Here is a 9,014-nt window from a genome sequence, read left to right on the forward strand (position 1 = left end):
AAGGTTTCCATTTTAGTTTTTGTACTGAATCTTGGTTGATTAAAGTTATAAAATTTGCTTTTTGTCTTTAATCCTCCTTAATCTACAATATCTAATCATGACCTCACAAAAATCAAACAAATTAGTTTGTGTTTCCATGATTATGAGTGAGTAGTCTCATGTAATTCAGATTTCTTTTTAAGTTATTAAGATTTTGCACTTATTTCTTTGATCATTGTTAATTATCATCCTGTCATCTTTAATATTACGGGATGTTTTGGAGAATTACAGGTTTATGATGTTTAGGATGAATTCTAGATCTAAGTAGTGTAAGGGTTCTTGAGGATGGGATAGATTAAGTGGAGAATGATAGTCTTATAGGATGTTTAAGTTGGATTCGTTTGTTTCCTTTATGTATTAGAGTATTGATAGCTAATTCTTCTCTGATCAAGTGGAATTAGATCAAAGACATTTAAGCTCCTATCAAGTGTTTGATGAAATGTCAGAACAATTAAAACCAGAGATATTCTTGATAAGCCTAAGAGATTAGATGGCTAAGAAGTTTATTGAAATTAATGAATTGTTTCTTCATGCCTGTTTATCACATGTTGCATCAAAGAGCTTTGAGATTAGGAAGTGCCTTAAACATGATAGTTTATGCCAAGAGATTGGAGTAACTAGTACTAGATGTTCATTATCTAGGGATTTATATGTTTGTAGTTTGTTAAACACCCTAAGTAGATTAGCATGCTCCATTTACGTCAATAACCTCATCCTCGGAATCTTCTATCCATTTGTGTTCTTTGCTTTATTTCATTTGTCATTTGCCTGTTTATTTTGTACTTGGTATTGATAATTACGTTTTTGTTTATTCATGGTAGTCTATGTTTTGCAACTTTATTTTATTACATTTTCAACGTGTTCACTTAACACCCTTTTATGTTTCACTTGACTTAATCATTTATGTAACATCTTGATTGCTAGCATCACACCTGATTGGATTGACACCTATTGTATTGCAATGACATGATAATACTTTAGGGTAATGATAGTAAAATCCTAGTATCCATTTGGCGTCCCAGCTATTTGGGTGTTTGTTTGTTACATTTGAGATTTCAGACTTGTTAAGATCAAGTTCTTACTCAACATTCACTATAGTTACTTACTCTGTTCTTTTCCTTGTCTATTGTTATAGGTACAACTCTTACTCAACTGGTCCCACTTAACCGAGACAATTGACTGTCCGACAAGCCAAGTTGATTCAATTGTATGCACATACGGTCGAAAGGCACAGACAACCTGTTTCAGGCCTACGACTATATTTATCGTTTGGTACCTGCATCTAGATAGTCACGCAACCAGAATAAAGTTGAACCACAACACGTGGAGATGGACAATGCACAACCACCACCTCCACCACGGATACCTATGCGGATTGAAGTTGGTGATCCACCACGCAACCATACCCAATGTCAGGGTATAGTACCCCCAGCTGTACAGAACAAGAACTTCTAGATCAAGAGTAGCCTGATCTCTATGGTTCATGGCAACAAATTTTTTGGTCTGCTTATGGAGGATCCCCTAATCACCTTGACGAGTTTGATTGCCTCTATAGTTTCACAATGATAAACGGCGTCAGTGAAGACTGTTTCAAGCTCAAAGTTTTCCCATTCTCTCTTGGTGAAAGCGTATTGGTGGGAGAAAACTTTACCTCCTAAATCTATCACCTCATGGGATCAATGCAAGAAGTCCTTTCTTGCCAAGTTCTTCTGGAACTCCCGAACTACACGTCTGGATAACGAGATTTCCGGGTTCACTCAGAAGAATGGTGAAACTCTTTGCAAAAATTGGGAGCGATTAAAACGTTATAAGTCTCAGTGCCCCTACCATGGCTTCAGCAAAAAGTCCCTCCTCAGCACCTTCTACATGGGTGTTCTCCTAAAAATCAGGATATTGCTTGACACTACAAGCAATGGCAACTTTCTCAACAAGGACGTAGATGATGGTTGGGAGCTCATCGAGAACCTTGTCTAATCATATGGGAACTATAATGAAGACTATGACAGAACCTTCCGGGCAAGCACATATCAAGATGAGAAGTGCAAAAAGGAGATGAAAGTTGTTAATGAAAAGCTGGACATACTCTTGATGAGCCTGCAATGGAATGTCCATTGCGTTTCTGAAGAAGACCTTTTTTAGATTCTAGATGTGGAGGAAGAATAGTCTGTGGAGGTAAGTTATGTTCACAACCAAGGTGGGTACAACAAAGGATATGCCCCGTATAACCAAAACCCCAATATGTCTTATAGGAGTACTAATTTTGCAAATCTACAAGATCAAGTTTACCCACCTCCACAGCATCAGCAAGGGAAAAACAAGCCATTTTTCCCTAACAACCAATGTTATATGCCAAACAACAATTTTAGTAAGGTTACCAAGCTCCAGCAAGACCACCACCACCATGATTGCAACCTCAAACAAGCTTCGCCTCCTCATGCACCAGATCATGACATAGTAGATATTACAGGGCCAAGCTAGTGGATCCATGGAAGCTGTTAAGAAGTTTGTTGAACTCAATCAGAGATTAGATTCCTCTTACAATGATATGAATATCAATATTGAAACTTTGGATTCCAAGATCAAGTAAATAGAGGGTAAGCCTGCTTCCACTTCTGCCACAAAGCCTGGCCAACTCCGAAGAAAAGTTGTTCAGAATTCTAAGGAGTTTGCTCACGCCATCACATTGAGGAACATGAAAAAATTTCCTCTTAGGTAAGGACCTGTTGATGTCACTGAGGACAGTGAGGATTTAGATGGGGAGGATATATGTCATAATGAAGATGAAAATATTAATTCTGAAGAATCAGACAAGTTACCTAATCAAGCTCCTCAACCTGCTAAAAAATACTAATACTAAAGAATCAGATAGGTTTTTCAGCAGGCTGAGGAGCATGATCAGGTAACTTGTCTGATTCTTCAGAATTAGTATTTTGATATTCATATCATTGTAGGAGCAATCTAGTCTCTGATTGAGTTCAGCATACTTCTTAACAACTTCCATGGATCCACTAGCTTGGCCCTGTAATATCTACTACAACATGTTTTTCATGTCATGATCTTTTAGACGAACTTGTAGAGGAGGATCATCTCAGGATAGCCTTGACAATGAATGGATAAGATGGTGTTTCTTCACGCTGAAACTAAGGTTTATGAGACATTGCTGGATACTTATAAGCCAGCTAAGGAGTAAAACTGATTTGAAGAGTTGAATGGCTCAGTCAAAGAAGTCTGCTCTGTAAAGGAGGAAGTCAGCTGCAACCTGATAAGTCACCCAACCGCTTATCATGTTAATATTGTTGCTAATGACTGGTCAGAGCTAAAAGCTCCTAAGGTTGAGCTCAAACCACTACCCTCAGGACTCAGGTACGCATTCCTTAAACCCAATTCTATTTATCTTGTCATTGTGAATGCTAATATGAACAAGAGAAATTATAATTGCTAGTGACTAAGCTTAGAAAGTATATAAAAGCCATAGGTGATATCAAGGGGATTTCACCTAGTCTTTGCATGCCTATGATCAATCTGGAAAATGAATCATATAGTAGTATTGAAACTCAAAAGATATTGAATCCTAAACTTAAAAAAGTAGTAAAAAAGGAAATTATTAAATTGTTGAATGATGGGTTATCTATCCTATCTCTGATAGTACTTGGGTATTCTCAGTTCATTGTGTACATAAGAAAGGAGGAACAACTGTAATCAAAAATGAAAATGAGGAATTGATCCCCCTAGGACAATCACATGACATAGGATGTGTATTGATTACAAAAAATTGAATATTGCCTCTAGTGAAGATCATTGACCTCTTCCTTTCATTGATCAAATGTTAGAAAGATTAGCTAAATATCCTTACTATTGTTTCTTTGATGGGTATAGTGGATTCTTGCATATCCCTATTCACCTAAATGATCAGGAAGTGACTACATTTACTTGTCCTCATGGCACATTTGCCTTTGCTTTTAGGGTTGTGTAATGCTCCTACAACATTCCAGAGGTGTATAACCTCCAATAGTCTGCTTGCATTACTTCGAGGTTGTCTCAACTTGTCCACGGAATTGTTCCTCTTTGGGAGAGAAATTAAATAAACAAGAAAAACAAAATTGGATTAGTTAGTTCATTTGTAGTTAACTTGTAAAATAAATTTTGAATGAAAACATTATAAAAAGAATGACTTTAACTTTTTGTGAAATCTTATATTTCAAATATAATTTAAATACTAATAATTGTATTTAAATACTTCAAATTTACAAAGAGGACAATTTTCCTTTTTGTGTTTACAAATACATGGTTTATTCCTTAGATGATATCAAGAGGATCTCAAATAGTCTTTGCATACATATGATTAATCTAAAAGATGAATCATACACAAATATTGAACCTCAAAGGAGATTGAATCATAATCTTAAAGAAGTAGTGAAAAAAGAAATTATTAGATTGTTGAATATTGGGTTATCTATCCTATCTCTGATAGTACTTGGGTATCCCTACTGCATTGTGTACCTAAGAAGGGAGGAACTACTGTAATCAAAAATGAAAAAGATGAATAGATCCCCACTAGGACAATCACATAACATAGGATGTGTATTGATTATAGAAAACTGAATGTTGCCTCTAGGAAATATCATTTCCCTCTTCATTTTATTGATCAAATGTTAGAAAGATTAGCTAATCATCCTTACTACTATTTCCTTGATGGGTATAGTGGATTCTTCCATAATGCTATTCACCCAAATGATCAGGAAATGACTACATTTACTTGTCCTTATGGCACATTTGCCTTTGCCTTTTGGCTTGCGTAATGCCCCTACAACATTTTAGAGGTGTATAACCTCAAACAAGCTTGCATTACTTCGACGTTTTTCTCAACTTGTTCACAACACTGTTCCTGTTTGGGTTCATTTGTAATTAATTCGTCTGATAAATTTTGAATGAAAACATTATAAAAAGAATGACTTTAAGTTTTTGACAAATATTATATTTCAAATAAAATTTAAATATTAGTAATTGTAGTTTAAATACTTCAAATTTACAAAGAGGACAATTTTTCTTTTTGTGTTTACAAATACATGGTGTATTCCTTAGATGATATCAAGAGGATCTCACCTATTCTTTACATGCATATGATTAATCTAAAAAATGAATCATACACTAGTATTGAACCTCAAAGGAGATTGAATCCTAATCTTAAAGAAATAGTGAAAAATGAAATTATTAAATTGTTGAATGTTGGGTTATCTATCCTATCTCTGATAAAACTTGGGTATCCTTTCTTCATTGTGTACCTAAGAACGGAGGGACTACTGTAATCAAAAATGAAAAAGATGAATTGATCCCGACTAAGACAATCACATAACATAGGATGTGTATTGATTACAGAAAACTGAATGCTGCCTCTAGGATTGATCATTCCCCTCTTCCTTTTATTAAAAAAAGTTAGAAAGATTAGCTAATCATCCTTACTACTATTTTATTTGATGGATATAATAGATTCTTCCATATCGCTATTCACCCAAATTATCAGGAAATAACTACATTTACTTATCCTTATGGCACCTTTGCCTTTGCCTTTTGGTTTGCGTAATGCTCCTACAACATTCCAGAGGTGTATAACCTCAAACAGTCTGCTTGCATTACTTCGTGGTTGTCTCAACTTGTCCATGAAACTTTTCCTGTTTGGGAAAGAAACTAAAAAAACAAGAAAAACAAAATTGGGTTAGTTAGTTCATTTGTAATTAAGTCGTACAATAAATTTTAAATGAAAAAATTATAAAAAGAATGACTTTAACTTTTTTGACAAATCTTATATTTCAAATATAATTTAAATATTAGTAATTGTAATTTAAATACTTCAAATTTACAAAGAGGACAATTTTCCTTTTTGTGTTTACAAATACATGATTTATTCCTTAGATGATATCAAGAGGATCTCACATAGTCTTTGCATACATATGATTAATCTAAAAGATGAATCATAAACAAGTATTGAACCTCAAAGGAGATTGAATCATAATCTTAAAAAAGTAGTAAAAAAAGAAATTATTAGATTGTTGAATATTGGGTTATCTATCCTATCTCTGATAGTACTTGGGTATCCCTACTCCATTGTGTACCTAAGAAGGGATGAACTACTGTAATCAAAAATAAAAAAGATGGATTGATTCCCACTAGGACAATCAGATAATATATGATGTGTATTGATTACAAAAAACTGAATGTTGCCTCTAGGAATGATCATTCCCCTCTTCCTTTTATTGATAAAATATTGGAAAGATTAGCTTATCATCCTTACTACTATTTCCTTGATGGGTATAGTGGATTCTTCCATATCGCTCTTCCCCCAAATGATCAGGAAATGACTACATTTACTTGTCCTTTTGGCACTTTTGCTTTTGCCTTTTGGCTTGCGTAATGCTCCTACAACATTCCAGAGGTGTATAACCTCCAACAATCTGTTGCATTACTTCGAGGTTATCTCAACTTGTCCACGGAACTGTTCTTGTTTGGGAGAGAAATTAAAAAAACAAGAGAAACAAAATTGGATCAGTTAGTTCATTTGTAATTAATTCGTACAATAAATTTTGAATGACTAAATTATGAAGAGAATGACTTTAACTTTTTGAGAAATCTTATATTTCAAATAAATTTAAAATATTAGTAATTGTAATTTAAATACTTCAAATTTACAAAGAGGACAATTTTTCTTTTTGTGTTTACAAATACATGGTGTATTCCTTAGATGATATCAAGAGGATCTCACCTAATCTTTGCATGCATATGATTAATCTAAAAAATGAATCATACACTAGTATTGAACCTCAAAGGATATTGAATCCTATTCTTAAAGAAGTAGTGAAAAAGGAAATTATTACATTGTTGAATGTTGGGTTATATATCTTATCTTTGATAGTACTTAGGTATACCTACTTCATTGTGTACCTAAGAAGAGAGGAACTACTGGAAAAAATGAAAAAATTGAACTGATCTCCACTAGGACAATCACATGACATAGGATGTGTAATGATTACAGAAAACTGAATATTGGCTCTAGGAAAGATCAGTTTCCTCTTCCTTTCATTGATCAAAATGTTAGAAAGATTAGCTAATCATCCTTACTACTATTTCCTTGATGGGTATAGTGGATTCTTCCATATCCCTATTCACCCAAAAGATCAGGAAATGACTACATTTACTTGTCCTTATGGCACCTTTGCGTTTGCCTTTTGGCTTGCGTAATGCTCCTACAACATTTCAGAGGTGTATAACCTCCACTATTTTTTTTAATAGAGGTGATGGTGTAGGAATTCATGGATGACTTTTCCGTGTATGAATCTTCTTTCTCCTCATGTTTGTTAAATCTACGTAGGATATTGGCAAGATGTCATGAGACAAGCTTGATGCAAAATTGGGGAAAATGCCATTTCATGGTGAATGAAGGGATTGTGCTGGAACACAAGGTATCTGAGAAAGGGATAGAGGTTGATAAAGGAATGATTAAGGAAATGGTTCACTTGCAGCCTCACAAGAAAGTCAAGGATATAAATAGTTTCCTTGGATATGCTAGATTTTATAGAAGGTTTATTAAGGACTTCTTCAAAATAGCAAGACCTCTTACAAGACTGTTGTGTAAGGAGGTTGAGTTTGTAGTTGAAGAGAGCTATCTAGAAGCTTTTAACAAATCAAGGAGGCCTTAGTTTTAGCACCTATTGGGATCATCCGTTTGAAATTATGTGCGACGAATCAGACTTTGTTGTTGGTGTAGTGCTAGGCCAGAGAATCGACAAGAAGTTTCATGTAATCTACTATGCTAGTAGAACCATGGACATGGCTTAAGAGAGGTATGCAACAAGAGAGAAAAAGTTGTTGGCTGTTGTATTTGTATTTTAAAAATTCATGAGCTACTTGGTTGGTTCCAAAGTCATTGTGTAAACAGATCATGCAGCCCTGAGACATATCTATGCCAAAAAAGACACCAAGCCTAGACTACTGAAGTTGATTCTTCTCCTCAGGGTATTTAATATGGATATTTTTGATATGAAGAGGATAGAGAATGGTTTTGATGATCACCTTTCCAAACCCTATTGATGATTCAATTCCTGAGGAACAGCTTCTGGTTGTTGAGATATGTAAGGATATGCACAAAAAGGAATGGTTATACTATGAAGGAGCTTCAATGTCTTGGTATGCAGATATTGTAAACTACAAACTCTGTGGAGAGCCTTTGAAGACATGCCTCTAAAGACATGAATCCTTATTTGAAGAAAAGGTTTTTCAGAAAGGAATGGACGGACCTAGAGTATTACCCTACAGTATAAAAACTTTTTCTATCAATTACCCTAGAGTATTATTGATGCGGACATCAGAACTAGATCAAACCGGGAGCACACCAAACCAATCGGTCCAAACACCAAACCGGTTTACATGGAGAATTTTGGAGAATCTTTACCTAAATGGAGTTATGATCAATTACAAGGCAAATGGTTAATTATTAACCATGATATTAACCATAAGAATTCCAATAGTTCAAGAGGAATAAAAAATCAGCAAGTCAAATCATCTTTGGATGAGGAGGATTCAATCATATTACTACACGCCTTTTTTGGAGTTGATCATCATCAATGCACAACGACTCTTTCCTATTAAGTTCATGTGCGTGATACAGCATCTCCAAGTATAAAAGAAACTTCCAAGACTTTAAAACTACCTCACCAAGTTGACGAGATACAAGGCACACCTCACTTGCCTTACTTGGACCGATTCGACACTTAATGGTCCAACGACAATATTTTCATTAATTGTTGCGATTTGTTTCTTATTTTACAGTAGTAGAACATGTAGTTGAGCCTATATAAGCTCATTAGATTGTTCATTTGTAAACACCTTTGATCAATTTAAAGTAATAGAAAGTTTTATTCTTGTCAAAGTTGAGTCTTTGTCAATCTTGTTCTTTAGTTCTTTGTAAGTGAGTCACTTAGTGC

At 34.6% G+C, this 9,014-nt stretch overlaps 1 non-coding gene across 1 annotated transcript; it reads right to left on the reverse strand.

Moving 5' to 3' along the window:
• Positions 1 to 1,766: 1,766 nt before the first annotated feature.
• Positions 1,767 to 1,874, reverse strand: LOC111830289. Its single transcript, XR_002833673.1, has one exon. It is a non-coding gene; the product is annotated as a small nucleolar RNA R71 (small nucleolar RNA).
• Positions 1,875 to 9,014: the final 7,140 nt, after the last annotated feature.

Source organism: Capsella rubella, unplaced genomic scaffold (genome assembly GCF_000375325.1).
Source record: "Capsella rubella cultivar Monte Gargano unplaced genomic scaffold, Caprub1_0 scaffold_6, whole genome shotgun sequence".
Classification (NCBI taxonomy): domain Eukaryota; kingdom Viridiplantae; phylum Streptophyta; class Magnoliopsida; order Brassicales; family Brassicaceae; genus Capsella; species Capsella rubella.